Raw genomic sequence first — 23,472 nt, 5'->3', positions numbered from 1 at the left:
TTCATCAGCTCCTGAGTGGTAGAAAGGGATGGGAGTCTGAGGGCAGTCTCTATCTCCACATGCATTTTCTTGTTATGTTTTGAAATCACCCTCCCAGAGGCCAGCTTCAACAAGTAGGAAGAATAAGCAGTCCCAGTAGAGAAATGCTGCACCCCTAATTCTAAAATGCCTCCCTGCTTTGAGGGGAACTGTCCATGCTCTTGGAAAGTTAGCTTAGAAAAAGTCCCTGGGGGCCCATGGACTATTGGATAATGTCACAGGTATTTAGTTTCTAGCCCGGATGCTATTGCTGTTCTTAGTCCAAGACCCACAGCTGTGAAAAGGCTCCAGAGGGGCCATTTTCGATCTCTCTCACATCCGTCCTTTGTTCCTAACTCCATTCTGCCACATTAAAAGAGTTCTCCACAGCAACAGGGCAATTTCATATTCCATCTAGAAAGCCAACTCAACTTTCTAGAACATTTTCCCTAGACTTTTCTCCATTTATATTTCCCATAATACTATACAGCTTTCTTGAGGAAGAGAGTTGTTTATCTGCTTCCAGCATTCAGTTCACTTTAACATAACAGATGAAAAAAATCCTTCAAATTAATATGTTTGATAATTCCCTATTGTCAACATTAGTAGCAAAATTCTTATTTTTGCTTTTCTTGGAATCATTTCAATCGGTTTGCATGGGGGGTCATGGTGGGAAACTGAGGGAACTCTCATACTACCATCTTACTGGGAAGTGCCTAGTTTTGTTTATTGTTTTGTTTTTACTGTAGACAAAATCTAACTTTTTTAATTGTAGAAAATTATATGTTCAGCCTAGACAATGAAAGTACAAATTATGTTTTGTACAAATTGTGTTTTGTGAACCTAAGATTCTAAAACAAAATTTCCAGAGAAACCACTTTGATTCTTCAACTCAAATATTTAGGTCAGTTTCCAGTGAAAAGGTAACTTTGGGCTTTCAAAGACTTACTAGGCTAAACCATATAAAATTGCTGATATTTGATCCTTTTTGGCAAAAATGGTAATTTCATATGAAATTGTTCAACAGTATAAATGAATGATGAACACAAACAAAAAGCACCAATAAGTCATATTTAATGTGTGGTGAATAAAAACAGACCAGAGAACTTCATTTTTTAAACAATAGTAACTTCTTATCAGCCAGATGTACAAGATACTACTAAATTCAGAGCTAATGTTAAAAACTGACTTTTTGTACTAAAATAAAAACTACCAAAAGTTAAACCCACTGTTTATTTCTTAATTTAAAACATTTCAATATTTATTAGATAATAAAATTCTGGCACTGAAAAAAATGTTGAGAAGTCCTCTGGGCTGGGCACGGTGGCTCACACCTGAAATCCCAGTGCTTTGGGAGGCCAGGGCAGGAGGATTGCTTGAACCTAAAAGTTTGAGACCAGCCTGGGCAAAATAAGGAGACCTTGTCTCTACAACAAATTTTCAAAAATTAGCCAGTGTGGTACTGCATGCCTGTAGCCCCAGCTACTCAGGAGGCTGAAGTGGGAGGATCCCTTGAGCCCAGGGGTTTGAGGCTACAGTGAGTGGCAAATGTGCCACTGAACTCCAGCCTGGGTGACAGAGCAAGACCCTGTCTCTTAAAAAAAAAAAAAAAAAAAAAAGGAGTCATCTGGTTCAACCTCAGTACCACATTGAACTGATACAATTCTTTCCACAGATAAAATTTTTTAAAATATGAATGAGTAAGGTTTTTAGTAAGATTCCAAAATTTAACAAGCTTTACTTCTCAGGAAGCCACTGCCTTTGAAAAACGTTCTATTTCACTTTGTAAAGATTTCACATGCATCACTCTTACACAACCATTTTAAATTAGCAAGAAGATGGCCTAGATGAAATTGCAGAAAATTTCCCACTTATAAACCTCTTAAGCATAAAGAAAAAAAAATAAAAGAACTGGATTCAGAGGGTGGTTTAGGAGAACTAATGCCGTAAAAAGCCAAAAGACACAGTGAACGGCAGTCCAAATGAAACAGGCTGAAAGAACAGAACTTGAACAGACAATTCTAATTAGAATGGATAGCTAAAACTTACAAACGAGACCAAGTATCTCATTGTTTCCTGAATTTATCATGCATAAGAACCACCTAAAAGGGCTCATTAAAACACAGAATTCTGGACTTCACTTCCAGGGATCCTGATTCCATAGGTCTGAAGTGGGGCCCACTAACAAGCTCCCAGGTGATGCTGATGTGCCAGTCCCAGGTCCATGAGCGGAGAAGCCCAGAGGTAGCCAGCATTGTCCTCAGGGTAGTTCTAGACTCGAGCAGCCTAGAAGTTTATGTAGTTCTAGTCTACCAGTTCCTTCTCCTCTCCCTTCATCTGGCCCACAGGTTAAGGGTTCCAGGGACAGGGGGCACTCATTAAAATGTTTAGGGACATAATCCTGAAGATTAACTTGGGGCAGAGAGGGGTTTCCAAGTATCCAGTGAACACCAGTTTCAAAGGTCTCTTACATGGCATTATCAAGATTATTCTGGTTTTGGAGTACTCCAGTCAGGATCCAACACATACACACGGATTCTGAAAATAGCTGCACCCTTCTAAATTCAAAAGGGAAAATGGGGCTCATAGATATACAAGATCATACACTTTAGTTAAATTAAAATAATGAATATAATTCATTTACTCCCTTATAAGATGTTTTCAGTATACTTACAAAACAGTGACTAGTGAATACCAAATCGGCTATGGTTGAAATATTTTCTGGAACGCAACCACTATTTCTCTAAGCTGTCAGCTAATATAATCATTAACAGTGTCATTCAAAACAAACTTCCAGGTAGAGGTTTAATAAGTTAAAATCTATCCCCTGACCTAATAAACATAACACCTTAAGACAAAAAACGATGCTGCACGTACCTATAACAGTTTGTTTCTTTGGTGGTTTTTTTTTTTTTTTGGAGACAGAGTCTCGCTCTGTCACCCAGGCTGGAGTGCAGTGGCGTGATCTCGGCTCACTGCAACCTCCACCTCCTGGGTTCAAGCGATTCTCCTGCCTCAGCCTCCCAAAGAGCTGGGATTACAGGTGCACACTGCCACACTCGGCCAAGTTTTTGTATTTCAGTAGAGATGGGATTTCAGTGTTGCCCAGTCTGGTCCTGAACTCCTGCCCTCAAGTGATCTGCCTGCCTCAGCCTTCCAAATCTAAATAGACATAATAATTTTCCTTGATTTCCCTTGGGAAAGGGCAATCTCTTTTTAGTAAGTTCATCATGAAGTCCCAAATTCCCTTATAATAATAAAATGAGGAACTATAAAAATTCATAACTCATGATAACATTCATTAGAGTACACTTAGCTATATGTTTATAACAGCTCTTCACTCTAAAAATATTAACAATGATTGTATTCAACCCGACTTTTTAAAATTCAACCACAAGGAGCTTGGGGTAAAAATGATCAGATGGTTATAAACTATTTTCCTTAAGTACTTTAAAGTTACTGGGAGATACTTCTTCATAAAGGTGTATTTCATTCTAAAAGGAAAATTAAAAACATTTTGTATTCTGAAAGCTATAATGCCCTGTATTTTCCTATGAAGAATCCTCAAGATACAGCATTAGAATTCTAATGTAGTTCTACATTAGAACTACAAAGATAACTACATAGTTATCTCATGTAGAACTATGTAGATAGTTATAACTGTTACAAACATATAGCTAAGTGTACTATGTAGATAGTTCTACATTAGAACTACCTTAAACTAAAAAGCAGGGTACTGATAATTAACCAGTCACACACTATGGAGTAGCTCTACTAACAAGCGTGTCCTCTTACTGCATGTCCCTAGCTAGATCTGGATATTCCTTATATGACCTATTTCATGCTTTCTCCTTCTTCCCTCTTCTCACTTTCCTCTTGTTCGTTAATTTCCACCTTCCCTCTCCTGATATTCTTCTGCAAAATGCTTTTCAAATTCTTCTGTGTTTCTTTTCTGGATTTTTCATTTTCAATCAAACTTTACTGTTCTCACCTCTTTCTTTTCATGTTATTCATGCTCCCCCCACCCACCCCACAATAGCCCTGTCTCCTTTTTCTTTGTTTCAAATTACTGAGGACTTTATTTCTCCACGTGAATGGTTTAAACAGTCCACTTGCTTGCCCTGCAGGCCCAGACCAAAATCACAGTTGACACCATTTCCAACACCGGCTAGTGCTTCCAGGCTGCGGCACTCCCACTTTAACTGTGGGAACTTGACAGACTCACCCTGTGGTCTTATGAAAGGGGCCTAGTGAACCAGAAGATGCCTCAGACTGAAAAAGGAAAAAACAAATGAACCTGCCTCACTACAGGTGAGGCAGCAGTGAGAATGTGAGCTACAGCCTCCTCCACCCTTGTCTGACTCTTCCAAAAGTCCACTGATGATGAGACAGGTGAGGATATAGGTTATCAAGATTTTATCTTCCCATCCCATCTGACTCCTCCTTAACCCTCAGTATGTCACCAAGGTCCACTGCACCCAAATTTAGCTATCGTTTCTTTTCTGAAATCTATTTTTAAGGACTGATACTTCATGGCTGTTAGTCTTTCTTAGAAACCTCCCAAAGGATAAAGTGAACATTTGGGCTTTTTTTAAAACAAAAAAAAAGAATATAACTCATTCTGGCTAGCAATTACCATGAGTCCCTCATACTGTTTTATAAATCTAAGACACTGTGGCAAGCAGACTCTGCAGTGACTCCAGTGACCCTCGTCCTTCTGGTATTCACAGACTTCCATAACCTCTGCCCCTTGAGTGCAGGCTGACACAGTGACTTGTTTCTAATGAACAGAATATGGTAAAGGTCATAGGCGTCACTTCCAGGATTATGTTATATTATATAGGACTCCATCTTACATAACATCTATAGTGTATAGTATAATATATGGTGTCTCTAGACTTCCTGACTTTGCAGAAGTAAACAACTAAACTGAAAAGCCCACGGGACAAAGAGCTTAGAGCTGCTTCCCAGAAAACAGTCAACAACAAGCCTGGGCTCTCAGTCCTACAGCCACAAGGAAATGACTTCCGCCAACAGTGTGGATAAGCTTGGGAGTGTATTCTTTCCGAGTCAGGTCTCAAGATGATAGTGCAGTCCAGCTGACACCTCAGTGCATCCTTCTGAGAGCCCAGGTAGAGGGCCCAGTTAAGCCATGCCCAGTTTCCTAGCCCACAGAAAATAAGAGATAATAAATGTATATCATTTTAAACCACTAAACTTGTGGTAATTTATTATGCATAAATAGATAACTAATACAGATATAGGATCTCAGTGAGCCTATTTTTTCTATATCTTAAAACTTTTTGCTATATTATTGTCCTTAGAATTATTTTACGATTTTATAATTACTCATCAATCATTCCTAATCATGCTAAAAAAAAACTAAATAAAATGGAAGAATAATAGAATCACCTGGAGGATGGTACACAGTGACATAAATCACCACTATTATATCATCTTTTAGTTTTCTTATTGTGTTGCTAAGACTATTGGCATCATCTTTCAGGATGGTATAAAAGAAGTTCAAAAATACTACTTTGTAGTCTTCTGTAACCTTTGCTGAAAACAACTGAGAATTTAGGATTTTTCCTTTTTGTACCCAAAATGGCAAAAAGAAGAAAAGTCACAGCAAAGACATCTGACAACTGTAGGACAAATCAGAAAATGAATGTAGAAAGACAGGTAGTATCACTATAGACTCTAACAATGTTGGTGAAATTGATCATAAAAGCAAAATCTCAGACTATGAGTCTTCAGATGACAATATCCTTGAAGAATTTTCTCTAATTCAAGATGAGACTTCCAGTTCCAGACCAAGATGGAATAGACACACTTCTCTCTATGCATCCTGCTAAACACAATTATAAACCCACACAATATAAATAAGAAGGCTGGGCACCATGGCTCACATCCGTAATCCCAACACTTTGGAGGCTAAAGCGGGTGGATCACTTGAGCTCAGAAGTTCAAGACCAGCCTTGGCACCATGGGGAAACCCTGTCTCTACAAAAAATACAAAAATTAGCCAGGCGTGGTGGTGGGCGCCTATAGTCCCAGCTACTCAGGAGGCTGAGGCGGGAGGATGGCTTGAGCATAGGAGGCAGAGGTTGCAGTGAACTGAGTTTGTGCCAGTGCACTCCAGCCTGGGCAACACAATGAGACCCTGTCTCAACAACCACCACAAAAAATTAAAAATAAGAAGACTCTGAAAGGTGGAAAGCAGAAGGCAGAAAGGGTAGAGTCACTGGGACCCAAGAAACAACACAGCAGTGAGTTCTCTGAATTTTCTTTCTGCCTCGTATATCCTAGAATGGGAACTAGAAAAGTCAGCAACCTGAACACACCAACAAGAGCACAAAAAAAAAAAAAAAGGACCAAGAAAAGCCTGCTAACTCTATGCAAAGGACTCAGTAAAGGGCAACCTAGCAGGACAGAAAACATCAGACAATCACCACTCTACTCCAGCCATATACCATGAAAACACATGGTCCCATCCCCACTCTATCAGCAATGGCCAGGCAGGGAGCCTAGACTTCCACCCTTGCCCAACTGTTACAAGGCCCCCTCACACCCATAATATGTGGATGGGGTCAGGAAAGACCGAGTGAGGGAGCTGGGACTTTCACTACCCTCCACCAGTAATGAGCCTCCTGGCGAGGTGTGAGTGGAGGCCACAGGAGAAGCAGTAGCAGGGTCCCTTCTCCCCTCTTAGCAAGGGTGGCGTCAGCACAGGCCTTAAGGGAAACTGACCTCCCAACCCTGAGCAGCTGGAAGGAGGAATCCCTCCCTGCTGGGTACTGATGGATGCTTTGGACTTTCATCCCGTTCCCACCAGCATAATGAGGTGGCACAGCCCCGTACCCTCCCAAAATGATGTCAGAAAAGGCCAGCTATGACAGACAATGTAAATAAAAGCCAGAGTCTTATAACAAACACCCAAAATGCCTTGGACACAACTGAAAATCACTCATAATATTGAGAACCAGGAAAATCTCAACATCAGTGAGAACAAACTATGAACAGATGCCAACACCAAGATGTCGCAGATGTTGAAATTACCTTGTAAGGATTTTAAAGCAGCCATCATAAAAATGCTTCAATGGGTACATTAAACAAATTTTTAAAACTGATACCCTAAGAAATAGAAAATATAAATAAACAAATGGAAGTTTCAGAATACGAAATATAATAATTGAAACAAAAAAAACTTAATGGGTGAGCTCAAGAGCAGATGGAGAGAATCAGTGATCCTCAAGAAAGACAACAGCAATTACCCAATCTAGTCAAAAGAGAGAATACAGACTAAGGAAAAAATTAACAGAGCCTCAGGGACATTTGGAACTGTAACAAAAGATCTGAGATCTAACACTGCTATCATCAGCATCACAGAAGGGATAGAGAAAGAGGGTGGGGTGGGAAAAGTACAGTCATGCTGCATGTATGTCCAGGGGTCTTGTAAGATTATAATGGAGGCTGGGCGCAGTGGCTCACACCTGTAATCCCAGCACTTTGGAATGTTGAGGCAAGAGGATCGCTTGAGGCCAGAAGTTCAAGACCAGCCTGAGCAACGTAGTGAAACCCCATCTCTACAAAAAATACAAAAATTAGCTGGGTAATGTAGTCCCAGCTACTAGGGAGCTAAGGCAGGAGGATCACTGGAGCCTAGGGGGTTGATGCTAAAGTGAGCCATGCTCACACCACTATACTCTAGCCTGGGCATCAGAGCAAGCCCTGTCTCAAAAAAAAAAAGATTATAATGGAGCTGAAAAATTCCTATCGCCTAGTGACACCGTAGCCATTGTAACGGCATAACACAATGCATGACTCACATGGATGTGGTGATGTTGGTGTAAATAAACCTACTGCACTGCCAGTCATGTAACGGTCTAGCACATACAATTATGTACAGTACATACTTGATAATGACAATAAACTGTTACTGGTTTATGTATTTACTATACTATACTTTTTATTGTTCTTTTAGAGTATACTCCTTCTGCTCATAGGAAAAAAAAGTTATCTGGAAAACAGCCTCAGGTCCTTCAGGAGGTAACCTAGAAGGAGGCACTGTTCTCATAGGAGATGACAGCTTCATGTGTGTTACCGCCCCTGAAGGCCTTCCAGTGGGACAAGATGTGGAGGTGGAAGACAGGGAAACTGATGATCCTGACCCTCTGTAGGCCTAGGCTAATGTGTATGTCTCTTCATTTTTAACAACAAAGTTTAAAAAGTAAAAAATAATAAATTTTAAATAGAAAAAGCTTATAGAAAATGAATATAAAAAAGAAAATATTTTATGCGGTTATACAATGTGTTTGTGTTTTAAGCTTAGTGTTACTACAAAGGAGTCAGTTGAAATTTTTTTAAGTTAAAAAGTTATAATAAGCTAAGATTAATTATTAATATTTTTTGAGACAGGGTCTTGTTTTGTCACCCAGGCTAGAGTGGAGTGGCCTGATCAAGGCTCACCGCAGCCTCAACCTTCTTGGCTCAAGTGATCATCTCACCTCAGCCTCCAGAGTAGCTGAAGTACAGGTACATGCCACTACACTCAGCTAATTTTTGTGCGTTTTTTTTTTTTTTTTGTAGAGACAGGGTCTCACTATATTGCCCAGGCTGGTCTTGAACTCCTGGGCTCAAGTGATCCTCCCGCCTCAGCCTCCCAAAGTGCTAGGATTCCATGTGTGAGCCACTACCCCTAGCCAGGTTAATTTATTTTTGAAGAATAATATTTTTATAAACTGAATGTATCCTTAGTTCAGTATTTGTGAAGGCTATGGCAGTCTACAGTAGTGTACGGTAATGTCTTAGACCTTCATATTCACTCCCCACTCACTCACTGACTCATCCAGAGCAACTTCTACTCCTGCACGCTCCATTCATGGTAAGTGCTCTCTACAGGTATACTGTTTCACCTTTTATATTGTATTTTTACTTTATCTTTTCTATGTTTAAATATATTTAGATACACAAATACTTACCATTGTGTTATAATTGCCTATGGAATTCAGTACAGTAACATGCTACACAGGTTTGTAGCGTAGGAGCAGTACGTAGGTGTGTAGTGGGCTGTACCATCTAGGTTTGTGTAAGTATACCCTATGATGTTCACACAACAAAACCAACAAAACCACCTAACGATGCAATTCTCAGAACACATCCCCATCATTAAGTGACATGTGACTGTACTTGGAGAAATAATAGCTAGAATTTCCCAAATTTGGCAAAACACATAAACCTACATAAAGATTCAAGAAGCTGAGCAAAACCCAAACAGGATAAACCCGAAGAAACCCATGAAAAGAAACACCACAATTGAACGGTAGAAAACTAGAGACAAAGAAGAAATCTTGAAATCAACCAGAAGGAAAACACACATGACCTACTGGGGAGAAGATTTTGAATTACAGCAAATTTCTCATCAGAAACCATGGAGATCAGAAGGAAATGGCACATTTTTTAAGCACTAAAAGAAAAGAACTGTCAATCTCAAATTCCATCTCTGGCAAAACTATCTGTAAGGAATAAAGGGAAAATCAGGATAGTCTTATAAAAAAGAAAACTGATGGAATTTGCCATCAGCAAACCTATCTGAAAAGAATGGCTAAACGAAGTTCTTAAAAAAGAAAGGAAATGATAAAGGATGGAATCTTGCAACATCAAAAAGGAAGAACTGAAAAAAAGAAAAAAATGCAAGGAGACATTCCTTTTCTCCTTGAGTTTTCTAAATTACATTTGATGGTTGAGGCAAAAAGCATAACATTGATGTGGTTCTCGATGTAAAAGAAATATTTAAAACAATTATAACCAGGCTAGGCAACAAAGCGAGACCCCTATTCTATAGACAAATTAAAGAATTAGCTGGGTGTGGTGGCACGCATCTGTGGTCCCACATACTTGCGGGGCTCAGGTGGGAGAACTGCTTGAGCCTTAGAGGTTAAGCCTGCAGTGAGCTGTGACAGAGTGAGAGCTTCTCTCAAAAAAACAAAAAGATCAACTGGGGAGGGCAAAGGACTTTAAAGGAAATAAGCTTTCATACTTCACTCAAACTGATAAAACGTCAACCCCAGTAGACCACGGTAAGTTATATATGTATACTTAAATATCTAGAGCAACCACTCAAATATCTATACAAAGAAATACACTCAAAAACACTACGGATACATCAAAATAGAATTTTGAAAACTGTTTCAGGAACACACAAGAAGTCAGGAAAAAAATTAAAACACTGAAGGAACAAACTATAGGGAAAAATAAAATGGTAGACTTGATTAAGCCTAACGTAACAATAATCACATTAAATGTAAATGGTCTAGAGCTCTTGGGGAAGACTCCCGATTCATCCTCCACCCCAGCCCCAGCCCCGGCCTGGCCCCAGCACCAGCCCCAGCCCCAGCCACCCACCCACCATGGAGAAGGCAGAGCTGGCCCAGCAGGCCAAGCACTATGACAACATGGCCACCTACATGAAGGCCATGACCAAGCGGGGCACCCAGCTGTCCAGCAAGGAGGGCAATCTGCTCTCAGTGGCCTACAAATATGGGGTCAGGGACTACAGGTCCACCTGGAAGGACATTTTGAGCACTGAGCAGGAAACTGACACCTCCGATATGAAGTTGCTACTGATTAAGTACCATAGGGAGAAAGTGGAGTCTGAGCTGAGATCCACCTGCCCCATGGGCTTGGAATTTTTGGATACACCATGGTCTTGGAATTTTTGGATAAGTATTATATTCAATAGCCAATGCAACTAATCCAGAGAGAACCGTCTTCTATTTGAAAGTAAAGGGGGATTACTTCCAGTATCTTGCTGAAGTTGCATGTGGTAATGATCAAAAACAGAAGGTAGGTCAGGTACAGTGGCTCATGCCTATAATCCTAGCACTTTGGGAGGCCAAGGCAGGTGAATCACCTGAGGTCAGGAGTTCAAGGCCAGCCTGGCCAACATGGCAAAACTCCATATCTACCAAAAATACAAAAATTAGCTGGGTGTGGTGGCGCATACCTGTAATCCCAGCTACTCAGGGGGCTGAGGTAGGAGACTCACTTGAACCCAGAAGGCGGAGGTTGAGTGAGCTGAGATAGCACCACTGTACTCCAGCCTGGGTGACAGAGCGAGACTCCATTTCAAAATAAAAACAAAACAAAACAAACAAAAAACACAGATGTAGATAATTCCCAGGAGCTTACCAAGAGGCATTTGACAATTTTTTTTTTTTTTTTTGAGACGGAGTCTTGCTCTGTCCCCCAGGCTGGAGTGCAGTGGCGCGATCTCGGCTCACTGCAAGCTCCGCCTCCCGGGTTCACGCCATTCTCCTGCCTCAGCCTCTCTGAGTAGCTGGGACTACAGGCGCCCGCCACCGCGCCCGGCTAATTTTTTGTATTTTTAGTAGAGACGGGGTTTCACCGTGTTAGCCAGGATGGCCTCGATCTCCTGACCTCGTGATCCGCCCACCTCGGCCTCCCAAAGTGCTGGGATTACAGGCTTGAGCCACCGCGCCCGGCCGGCATTTGACAATTTGATAAGCAAGAGAGAGATGCAATCCCCCCTTCCAATCTGCCTGGGGCTGGCTCTTCTTTTCTGTGTTTTACTGTGAGATCCTTAACAACCCTGAGCTCACCTGCCCACTGACTAAAATGGCTTTTTTTTTTTTTTGAGACAGAGTCTTGCTCTGTCTCCCAGGCTGGTGTGTGGTGGTGCAATCTCAGCTCACTGCAACCTCCGCCTCCTGGGTTCAAGTGATTCTTGTGCCTCAGCCTCCCGCGTAGCTGGGACTACATGTGCTCGCCATCATGCCAGTCTAATCTTTTGTATTTTTAGTAGAGACGAGGTTTCACCATGCTGGCCTGCCTGGTCTCGAAATCCTGGCCTCAAGGGATCCACCCACCTTTGCCTCCCAAAGTGCTGGGACTACAGCGTGAGCCACTGCACCCAGCCCTAAAACAGCCTTTGATGAAGCCACTGCAGAACTTGATACACTGAAGACTCAAAGACAGCCCCCTCATCATGCAGTTGCTGAGAGACAACCTAACAACACTGCGGACATCACACAGTGCAGGAAAAGAACGCAATGCAGCAGAAGGGGCTGAACACTAAATGCATGCAGGGTGTTATCCTTCCCTTCAAGAAACCTTTTTACCACGTCCATTCCTTATTCCACTTGGATTTCCTGTAGCAAAGAAACCTATTCATGTGTATGGAACCAACTGTTTATAGTATTTCCACACTGCAGCTTTGAGAAAACCTGATTCCCTGATTTGTGTTTGTCTTGGCTTTCCTGGTGTGCAGTTACTGCTGTAGAAAAGTATTAACAGCTTCATTCCATATAAACAAAAGTAACTTGAAGAAACTTATGTAGAGGACATATTTGTATCTGGTATTTAATCTTAACGAGGTCTGCAAGTGACTGTGTGTGTGTTTTTTTTTTTTTTTTTTTTGAGACGGAGTCTCGCTCTGTCACTCAGGCTGGAGTGCAGTGGCGCGATCTTGGCTCACTGCAAGCTCCGCCTCCCGGGTTCACGCCATTCTCCTGCCTCAGCCTCTCCGAGTAGCTGGGACTGCAGGCGCCTGCCACCACGCCCGGCTAATTTTTTGTATTTTTAGTAGAGACGGGGTTTCACCGTGGTCTCGATCTCCTGACCTCGTGATCTGCCCGCCTTGGCCTCCCAAAGTGCTGGGATTACAAGCGTGAGCCACCGCGCCCGGCCGACTGTGTTTTGTATTACTGTAAAGATATGAAAATGTAGTTAATTACAATTTAAAGAGTGTTCCACAGAACTTTTTTTTTTTGAGACAGGGTCTGGCTCTGTTGCCCAGGCTGGAGTCCAGTGGCACAATCTTGGCTCACTGCAACCTCTGCCTCCCAGGCTCAAGAGATTCTCCTCCCATTTCTGCCTCCCAAGTGGCTGGGACTACAGGCATGCACCACCATGCCTGGGTAATTTTTCTATTTTTTGTAGAGATGGAGTCTCACTTCGTTGCCCAGGCTGGTCTCGAACTCCTGACCTCAGGTGATCAGCCCAACTCAGCCTACCAAAGTGCTGGAATTACAGACAGGAGCCACCACACCCAGCCAACTTCCTAATTTCTACATTCCCTCCCTTGCTCTCTGGGATTTCCTTTCAGTAAGCAACTTTTTTATGCTCTTAATATATTTCTTTTTAGTAGGAACGCAGAAGTATTAGACTGAATGGAAAAGCACTTGCCATCTCTGGGCTGGAGGCCATAAATTTGAAATGCCTCTTATATCACATATTGTAGAGGTCATGTACATCTGTGGCAACAGGGACTTTTCCTATTCCCTCTTCATTTGCTGCTAAGTTGATGTCTCTTCCCAATACAAATTCACTTACACCTCCTGCCTTTGCAGTTCTGGTATTCACTTTACTATGTAATAGAAGTAGCATGTTGCTGTCAGAATACAAGCATTGCTTTTGGCAAATTAAAGTGCATGTTATCTCTTAATACACTAGAAAGGGGAAATAAGTACACAAGTCCAAGTCTAAAAGTTTAGTCCTTTTCCATGCAGATTTGTGCACATGTGACAGAGGGTATTCAGCCTGTCTAGTGATTGTTCTTTAGAGGTGGACCACTACTATGTGCTGCTAATCACTGGCTGTAGTCCCAAAACAGCCTTGTAAAAATGCTATGCCCTATGAAATGGCAGAGGAACACAAAATAAAATCTCATTTTATAAACCATTTACTATGGCTTTGTAACAACTGCATACCCATACGTTAAGAAACGGGTGAATTTATTACTTTCTAAGGTTTATTGATATCTCCCTTTTATCTTATGTAAACTGTAGTAATGATGCCTATATTTCTGCATTGTGAACCACTTTTTTAGGAGTGCCTGGAAATGTATAGAATTGGACTGCATTTCTTAGAGTATTTTACTATAGATCCATGGGCCATCTCTTCCTCAGATGTAAATGATCTCTGGTGAAGTGTTACATGGAACAAAGTGGACATTTTGAAACCAAAAATAATATAAATAGTCTAAATACAACAATTAAAAGAGAGAGTGGATTTTAAAATATGATCCAATGAAATGCCATATAAAACGAAGGCATCCATGCCATGGAATCCTCTTCAGCAAGATAACAGAGCAAACTACTCAAACACCCAGCAACTTGGATGGGCCTCGTGGGCATCATGCAGAATAAAAAATTCCAATCTCTTACACACTGTATGATTCTATTTATATAACATTTCCAAAATGACAAAGTTATAGTGAAGGATAATAGACTAGGTTCCCAGGGGTTAGGGATGATGGGGGATGCAGGGGTTGGTGTAACTATCAACACCACAGGGCAGACCTTTGTGGTGATAGAATTGTTCTATAGTGGTGGTTACAAGAATCTAACACGATAAAAGGACACAGAACTATCCACACTCATAATACCAACGTCAATTTCCTGATTTTGATATTGTACATTATATACACATAAGTTATCCCAAGAAGTAACGGTCAGGGAAAAGATGGGTGAAGGTTGCACTGTATCTCTCTGTCTTTGCAGCTTCCTTTAGTTCTACAATTATTTTTAAATAGGTTTTTGAAAAAGCAAAGCAGAAAAGAACCAATGAACGAATAATAATTATTAAGGGCAAAAAGAAAATAGGGCATGTTCATCCAGTGGGTCATTGAACTGAAAGGACTTCACCACAACGTTTGTCAGAGGAGCCCAGAACACTGCCTTACTAAGAGAATGTGTAACAGTACTCTTTTGTCTACTGTGTATTTGTACAAGATTAACTGGATGGGTTCATAAGAAGACAAATGCTAAAGGTTGATGTACACACAAAAGTGACTAGAAAGAGAATGTTAAAAGATTTTTCATTCAATTGATCATTCTAATTGCTGTTTATAAACCTAATAATAAAAATGTTTTACAACTGAAAAGATGGCCATTCTCTTTTCAAAATTGTTAGCTGTCAGTTTTCAAAAACTGACATTTGCATTTGATGATTGAAGTGCAGAAGAACCAGAAGTAGTGATAAGCTGGCTGGGTGTGGTGGCTCATGCCTATAAAAAAATTCCAGCACTTTGGAAGGCCAAGAGAGGCAGATCATTTGAGGCCAAGAGTTTCAAGACCAGCCTGGTCAACACGGTGAAAACCCATCTCTACTAAAAATACAGAAATTAGATGGGTGTGGTGATGTGCGCCTGTAATCCCAGCTACTTGGGAGGCTGAGGCAGAAAAAAATCGCTTGAACCCAGGAGGCAGAGGTTGCAGTGAGCTGAGATTGCATCACTGCACTGCAGCCTGGGCAACAGAGCAAGACTCTGTCTCAGAAAATAAAATTAATTAAAAATAAATAAATATACTCTGAAATCTCCTCACATGTGCTTACATTAATGCTCATTAATCCTCTCTTCTTTACACAGATCCCAGTATCAACCCTCCTTTTATCCATCTCCTGACCAGGAGCACAAAACTGTTATCCATGCCTTTTCATTTTCCCCTTCATTATCCTCTGCACCTTACATTTCTAACTGGAAACCCTTCAATGACTAACTGCTTAACTCTCCAACATGATCTCCTCACGTTGCCCAGGATCTTTCTTGCTTCAGTATTACCAAGCTGCTTGGAGTGCTCCAAGCCCACTTACTATGAGTTTCATTGCTCTACGCTCATGCTGTCTGCCTACCAGATCCCACCTTCTCTTTCTTTATTGGAAAAAATTCCATGCATCCTTCAAAATACTCTTTCGTTGTCTTCCTGTGAAGTTTTCTCTGACCTCTATCCTCTCTTTAGCTCCTTTTTATCTTGTTAACTACACTATTTTATATCAACACAAACTGTACTATAATTACATACTTACCTCTTTTTCCCTCCTCAGCTATGAGTTCCTTGACAGCAGGTTTGTCAGGAGTACCTGACTATCCCCAGGTTCAGTGATTCACTTGAAGGACTCACAGGGCTCAGCATTGAGTTGCAGCACAGGGAAAAGACACATGGAGAGAAGTTTGGAAGAAACCAGGTATGCAGTGACACAGGACACACTTACTTCCCCCAGTAGCGAGCGCTGACAACACATGCAATGTGTTGTCTACCAGGGAAGCCCATTGGAGACTCAATGTAAAAGGCTGTTACTGCGGGGTGGTCACATAGGCACCCACTGCCTAGTACATACCAAAATTTCAGACTCCAATGAGGAAACCAGGTGTTCAGCATAACCACACAACTTGTACAAATAGTTTAGGCACACTGAGCCACTCTTCTCATGTAGGGAAAGGTTATTATCAGGGTTTATCAGCCAAGTTCCCAGCGGCCAGCCAAGGACCAGCCTTTCAAGCCAGCCTTTCTGATAATTAGCAGTCTCAGATTTGCCATGCTAATTAACTCTTTTCTGCACAGCAGGAATCATATTTTAGTCTTTTTTTCCCCTAAATGCCATTGCCTTACAGAATGCCAAGCAATAAGTAATAAGAGGCAAATCCTCTTAAACTAAAAAAAAATTTAAAAATTGATCAATAATATGCATAAAATTTGTTATACCATTACTTATAAGATTAAGCTAATTATGGTAATTGTAAAATGGAATACTATGGACCCACTACAATTCATGGTATGGGAAACATTTGTGATAATATTAAGCAAAAAATGTACATTATACAATATGCGCAGTATGAGGTCAATCCCATTTTTTGAGGGAGACATATATGTAGTACTGTGAGACTTTAGCAAACATAGGAAGACATGCTTGCCGTTTCCGCTTGAACCCCGAGTTTGTGACAAAATGCTCCCTGGAAGAATGCTTTGAAGCAAAATAGGGTAGAGCACATGGCCCACCACATCACTTGCCTGAGTCATGATGTTTCTTATAGGATACGTGACCCATCCTTGCCTTTTTCTGCACGTGAGATAACATCTGACGGGGTTAGTGAGTATGCTTCTGCAAGCTATAACCAGATATCCTCTTATACCCAAACCTCATGATTCCGCTTTTATGGAACTTTCTGAGCAAGTGTGATATGATTTTACCTGGAATGGTCCTGCACTACCTGCATGTAAGCAGTGGCTGGAACACTGTGCAGAGGCCATCTCACAAGACCTCTCCAAAGGACCACACCCGGGCTAGTGGCCTCAGGCTATAGTCCTTAGCAAGACTTCTGAGTGAAATTAACTTTAATTCTTTAAAAGCTTGATTTTTTTCTTTAGTTGACTATATATATAATATATACTACATATAATATCATATTCATATATACTATAAATACCATGAGTATTTACTATATATATCATATTAGTATATACTTTATATTATATTAGTATATATTGCATTATCTATCTGTCTATCTATTTATAAGGTAGGTCTCAGAACCCCTTTACACTCTCTTCAAAATTAGACAACCCCAAAGACCTTTTGTTTATGTGAATTATATCAATCAGCATTTACCATATTGCAAATCCAAACCAATAAACTTTTTAAAGATGTATTTAAAATTCATTTAAAAGTCTATTACATGTTGGCTAGGCACGGTGGCTCCCGCATGTAATCCCAGCACTTTGGAAGGCCAAGGGAGGCAGATCACCTGAGGTCAGGAGTTTGAGACCAGCCTGGCTAACATGGCAAAACCCTGTCTGTACTAAAAGTACAAAAATTAGCCGAGTGTGGTGGCGGGCACCTGTAATCCCAGCTACTCAGGAGGCTGAGGCAGGAGAATCACCTGAACGCGGGAGGCAGAGGTTGCAGTGAGCCGAGATCGTGCCACTACACTCCAGCCTGGGGAACAAGAGCAAGACTCTGTCTCAAAAAACAAAAAAAAAAACAAAAAAAACACAATCTATAACGTGTTAGCATAAACAATGCATTTTATTAAAAATAATTGTTTTCTAAAAAAAATTAGTGAAAAGAGTGACATTTGCTCACATCTCTTTAATTCAGCTGAATAGAATATAGCTGAGTTCTCATCTGCTTCTGTAATTTCTTATGAGAGTGGAAAAGGCTATTATAAAAATGGTCTTCACTTCATGAACCTCCTCAAAGGGTCTAGGGATCCCCACAGGTCCTTGGATCACATGTTCAGAACCACCAATCCAGAAAAAATGAAAGAAAATATACCAAAAATGTTTAACGCTGCTCTAAAGATTTAGTTCATTGGTACTTTATTTAAGAGTTCATCCTATTAGTTAAGGCTGATCTATTAGTCTCTTTTTTATGCTATTCTTGTCCACTACTGGTTTCAGAGTCCAGTGCAACTTTATCCACTGTATCCATTGTACAATGGGTCTAGAACTAGACAATTACTCACATCCCCAAAACCTGATTAGTAACGTTTCTGAAGCAGCACAAAAAAATCAGTTAATGTTCTGTAATAACCCAATGTTCTCGATGTAGTCCCCTCTAATATGTCAGCCATGAATAATATCCTTTCAGAGTTAAGAATACTTCAAACACAGATTCCAGACAACCTCTGAGCACAGCACATGTACTGCTTCAGAAGCTTTCCAACCTGGAAAAATTAGATTAGGAGTCTGTTTCAGGAAATGGATGCTAGCCAACTAAGCTGAACATAAAATAATACCATGCCAAGTGCAAGGTCTAAATCGGCCAACTTTAACATATCAGCAAGAAAGGCTGCTGACCAATTTGGTAGAGGCTAGGTCTACATTCTAGACCCTCGTTAGGTCCTGTTTTAAAATTAGGTCCTTATTTATAACACCTGAGACATTCAAGACTCTTCTTTTTAGAAAGTCTACAAGGCAAAAACTTTCTTATGCCCTGATGTTGTGTGTGTATATTTACAGCTCGAAGAGTCCCAGGTGTGCTGGTGCCTAACCCTGGCTGCCAATCAGAATTACCTGGGGGCACGTCCAAGAACTTCCCAGGGGATGTCTAACTTCTAGCATAACAGAGTGAGAAGGCTCACAAATCCTCTTCCCACAAAGCAACTATAAAGCTGGTCAACAGTCAAAAACAACCTAGTTGGTGCTCTGGAAAGCAAGCAAGACATTCAACAAACTGAGAAGTGTTTATTCATGAAACCCACTGGACTCCAGGTGAGAACAGCACAAGTCTGTGACTTTTCCTGCCAGGAGCTGCCCTCATCTCCCCTGCCCTCAGCTCTGTCAATTCAGAAGTTTAACAAGCGTGGGGCAGGCTTTGAAAACTAGCAAACTCACTGCCGCTGCTGGCAGGGACTCATTGGATTCGCAGTGTTGTCAGTGAGAGCAGCAAGCCCAGAGGCAGGCAAGCAGCACGGAGGGCCAGAGGCCTGTTGCCATGAGGCTGCTGTTCTATCTGGGACAGGCAATGGACTGGCACACCAGCTGGAGACTTAACAGGGAGGCCTTGAAAGTGAGATGGCTGTAGGGGGCTTATAAAGCTCTTCACACATCCCAGGTGGACTGGAGGGTCTGAGCAAGCACAGCAGACAGCAGTGCAGGCCCACACCACCCAAGCACACCTGGTCATTAGAGCCCATGCATGCACACACACGGAGGAGCTGTAAAAGGAGACCAGGGCAAAGTACAGCTGGGGCGCACTTGCAAACAGCTTGCAGTACCGTGTGCTCCACAGTCCAACAGGTCCTGAGCAGAGAAGGGAGCCCTACTGGCTCAAGGTGTTTCACTACAAGCTCTGACCAATCTTTGCTGAACACTATGCTATGCAGACACAGGGGCAACCTCTCTAGGAAACCAGGCTTAAAAATAAAAGCTAATCAAAACGGAAGTACAGGGACATCCAGAGTCTGATATCACCGGAGAGACAGACTTGAGATTTAGTCCAGTCCAGTTACTTAAACAAACAGCAAATAAAACAATCACCATCCACTTGAGTTAAAATGTAAAGAATCCAGAACTGCATCAATATATTACCTAAAATATATGGTGGTCAACAAAAATTCACAAGACAGCAAAGAAAAAAGAAACCAGGACTCATACTCGGGGGAAAAATAAAATTCCAGCAGTCAATGGAAATGGTCTCTGAGTATTCCCAGATGCTGGATTTAGCAGACGAAGACTTCAAAACAGTTACTATAAATAAGTTAAAAGAACTAATAAAGCCAAGTTTAAAGAACTAAAGGACCATGTGAGGAAACTGACTCAATGAATAGAGAAAATAAAGAGACAGGAAATATAAAACAAAATGGAATTTAGTTGTTACAGCAACTAAAATTAAAATTCACTAGAGAGGCTCAGCAGCAGATTTCAGATGGCAGAAGAACAGAAAAATCAGTGAACTTGATGTTAGATTAATAGAAATTATCGAGTCTGAAGAACAGAGGGAAAAAAGATTGAGGAAAACTGAACAAACTGAACAGAGAGGCCTCAGAGTATAGGATACCCCCAAGCACGCACAGAAGGAAATAGAGAAAAAGTAGTAGAAAAAAATATATGAAAAAGTAATGACTTTCTACGAACTAGGAACAGAGGGGAACTTCCTCAACCGGATAAAGAACACCTCCTTAAAGGCAGAAGAATCTCTGAAAAATGTCAATCAGACTGTGGTACACCCTCGGCATAAAGCTTCCCACTGAGGAATAAAATCCAAAGGTGTCCCTGTGGCCTCGATATCCAGTGTGACCTGGCCCCTGCCTGCTTTTCCAACTTTATCTCCCACCACACCCCCGACACTCCCTACCCCTAACAATGCTTTAGCCACACTAGCTTCCTTTTACACTCTCCTAATGTGCCACACTCACTCTGGCCTCAGGACTTTTGTACTTGCTGTGATACTGCCGGGACCCCCTTCACTCTAACTCTCTGGCTTCTTATTATTTAGGTCTCAGTTCAACTGTCACCTCCTCAGAGAGGCATTCTGTGACCATTTGCATCTAAACAGCCGTCATTCCCACCTCAGTCACTTGTCATCGCCTTAGCTTGTTTGGTTGTCAGTATTCATCCCTCTCTGAAATAACTCAGTCTGCCTAGTTGCTCAACTATGACTGTGTAACATCCCCTCACTTAGCATCTCTGTAAGTAGGCTCTATATAGCAAGGACATTACCTATCTTGTTTACCATGAAATCGCCAGTGCCTAGTCGATCACCACCTAGTACATGCTCAATAAACACTAGGTGAATGAATAAATTAACTGAGCTGAAGAGAGAAAAAGCAGCAATACGAAGAAAGCTACTTCAGATCAAAAGCACTATGCCGGCCTATGTAAAAAGTGTAAAAGCTCTATGTAAGCAGTCGCTTACATCTGTAATCCCAGCATTTTGGGAGGCCAAGGCGGGTGGATTGTTTGAACTCAGGAGTTTGAGACCAGTCTGAGCAACATGGCAAATCCCTACATTCACAAACACTACAAAAATTAGCCATTCAGCCTGGGCAACATAGCATGGCCCCATCTGTACCCTCCAAAAAACACAAACCTTAGCAGGGTGCGGTAGCATGCACTGTGGTCCCAGCTACTTGGGAAGCTGAAGTGGGAGGACTGCTTGAGCTCAGGAGCCCAAGGCTGCAGTGAGCAGTGATCATACCACGGTCCTCCAGCTTGGGACAGAGCAAGACCGTCTTAAAAAAAAAAAAAAAAAAATTAGCCAGGCATGGTGGCATGTACCTGTATAGTCCCAGCTACTTGGGAGGCTAAGGTGGGAGGATAGCTTGAGCCCAGGAGGCAGAGGTTGCACTGAACCATGATCACACCACTGCACTATAACCTGGGCAACAGAGCCAGATCCTGTCTCAATTAAAAAAAAAAAAAAGTACTATGCCAATAAACCACTAATATCCTGTAACTAGGATTAGCAAATTTCCCTCAAGATCAAATTTGTTATTGCAGTAGTTTATGTGCTGAGACCAATAAGGTCATTGTTCAATTACTCCTCCACAGCTGAGCAAATATGCTTCTGAAGAGTACACCAGAGGCACAACTGACATGTGGGAACAAATATCCCTTAAAGCAGGTGACAGGAGGACATTTGGAGTGCTGCATTTCTACCTTATCATTAACCCTAGCTTTCTGATAAGGAAACCCAAGTTACTTACCTTGATTCCAAGAAGCTCCCCTGAGAAGAGGGTTTATTGAGCTTCTAGATCTTAATCAGCACACTGAAAGATTACCTTTCGTTACTGCCCCAGCAAAATGCCTGCCACCACCCCGGAAATGCTTGCCCTTTCCCCATTTTAAGCACGGATTGCAATGCTGTGCAGGTTTCACGGGTGTGATTAATTCATTGGACCATGGACTCTCTTAGGTACAGAGGTCATAATGACCTTGAATGATGGTTCTAGATCGCAGGGAGCTTCACTCACCAGCATACCTAAGCAAGTTCAGCAGCAGCATCCAGGCTCCTTGTTCCACCTGATCACGGCCAGTCATTCTCTACCACCACCTCTCACTTCATGAACTGGGTGACTGCATGCTATCTTTGCCTAGGACGGTTCCAATCTACAACTGTTACCCCAGCATGACTGTCAACAGTACTCCCTTTACTCTCAAGTGCCCTGCTCTGGACAGTAAATCATATGATCACCCTAGCTAGAGAGGAAATTAATACTGTCCATTTTAAAAGTATCTATAGTGGAACAATTGATTAGGTGATTGTGGAGTAGTCCAAACTTAATGAAAATCAACTAACAATACAATTCCCATTATTGAACACAGCTCAGTGTGCCCAAACACTGAAAATCAGAAAAGCAATGCAGATGCTGAACCGATTTATAAAAATACTAACACAGAGGTTTTGATATTGTGCCCTAAATGCTATCCACCATGTATGTAGGGACAAAAAAGCTATTTCTACTCTTTTATGTCATGACCTAAACCCTAAAAGTTAAGCTTCTGAGTGAAGAAGAATGAAAATTCTAGACAATAGCCAGTTTGGATGAATTTGGACCAGAATCTTGCTAGGAACTAGAGAACAGAATGGTGTAAAAAGTGGCTTCGGAGTGACATCAGCAAAAATGGTAGAGGAGGGGCTACCGAGATGTGTCCCTCCCCAGAAGTATCAAAATGACGTGATTTTTTTTATTTTTATTTTTATTTTTATGATCGCAGCTCACTGCAACCTCAGCCTCCAGGTTCAAGTGATTCTGCTGCCTCAGCATCCCGAGTAGCTGGGACTACAGGCGCCCGCCACCACGCCCAGCTAATTTTTGTATTTTTAGTAGAGACAGGGTTTCACCATGTTGGCCAGGATGGTCTTGATCTCTTGACCTCATGATCCACCCGCATCAGCCTCCCAAAGTGCTGGGATTACAGGCGTGAGCCACTGTGCCCGGCCTGATGTGAATTAAAAACAAAAAAAAAAGTTGTAGAATATACATGGCATAATGCTATCTGTGTAAATTTTTTAGATACATAAAATTATATATGTACACATATACATACATAAAAAGTGAATATTCACATCCATAAATCAACATATAAAAATGCACTACAGGAGTACACAACGTGATGTGGTTTGCCTCAGTCTAGGCAGGGCAGCAGAGATGGAAAATGGGTGGGAGACTTTAGGGAGATCTGCCATGCTTTCTTCATTAAAAATGAAAAA

The 23,472-nt window shown here is 41.5% G+C and overlaps 1 protein-coding gene and 1 pseudogene across 3 annotated transcripts in view; one reads left to right on the top strand and one right to left on the bottom strand.

The window, feature by feature from the left end:
* Positions 1-23,472, bottom strand: part of MGAT4A (alpha-1,3-mannosyl-glycoprotein 4-beta-N-acetylglucosaminyltransferase A) — a 121,239-nt gene that overhangs the window by 73,018 nt on the left and 24,749 nt on the right. The window lies entirely within an intron of this gene.
* LOC129462253 (14-3-3 protein theta-like) lies at positions 10,428-12,906 on the top strand (annotated as a pseudogene).

The sequence above is a fragment of the Symphalangus syndactylus genome, chromosome 14, assembly GCF_028878055.3.
Source record: "Symphalangus syndactylus isolate Jambi chromosome 14, NHGRI_mSymSyn1-v2.1_pri, whole genome shotgun sequence".
In the NCBI taxonomy this organism is placed as follows: domain Eukaryota; kingdom Metazoa; phylum Chordata; class Mammalia; order Primates; family Hylobatidae; genus Symphalangus; species Symphalangus syndactylus.
The sequence above is the reverse complement of the archived record's forward strand: the minus strand, read 5'-3'. Positions and strand labels throughout refer to the sequence as shown.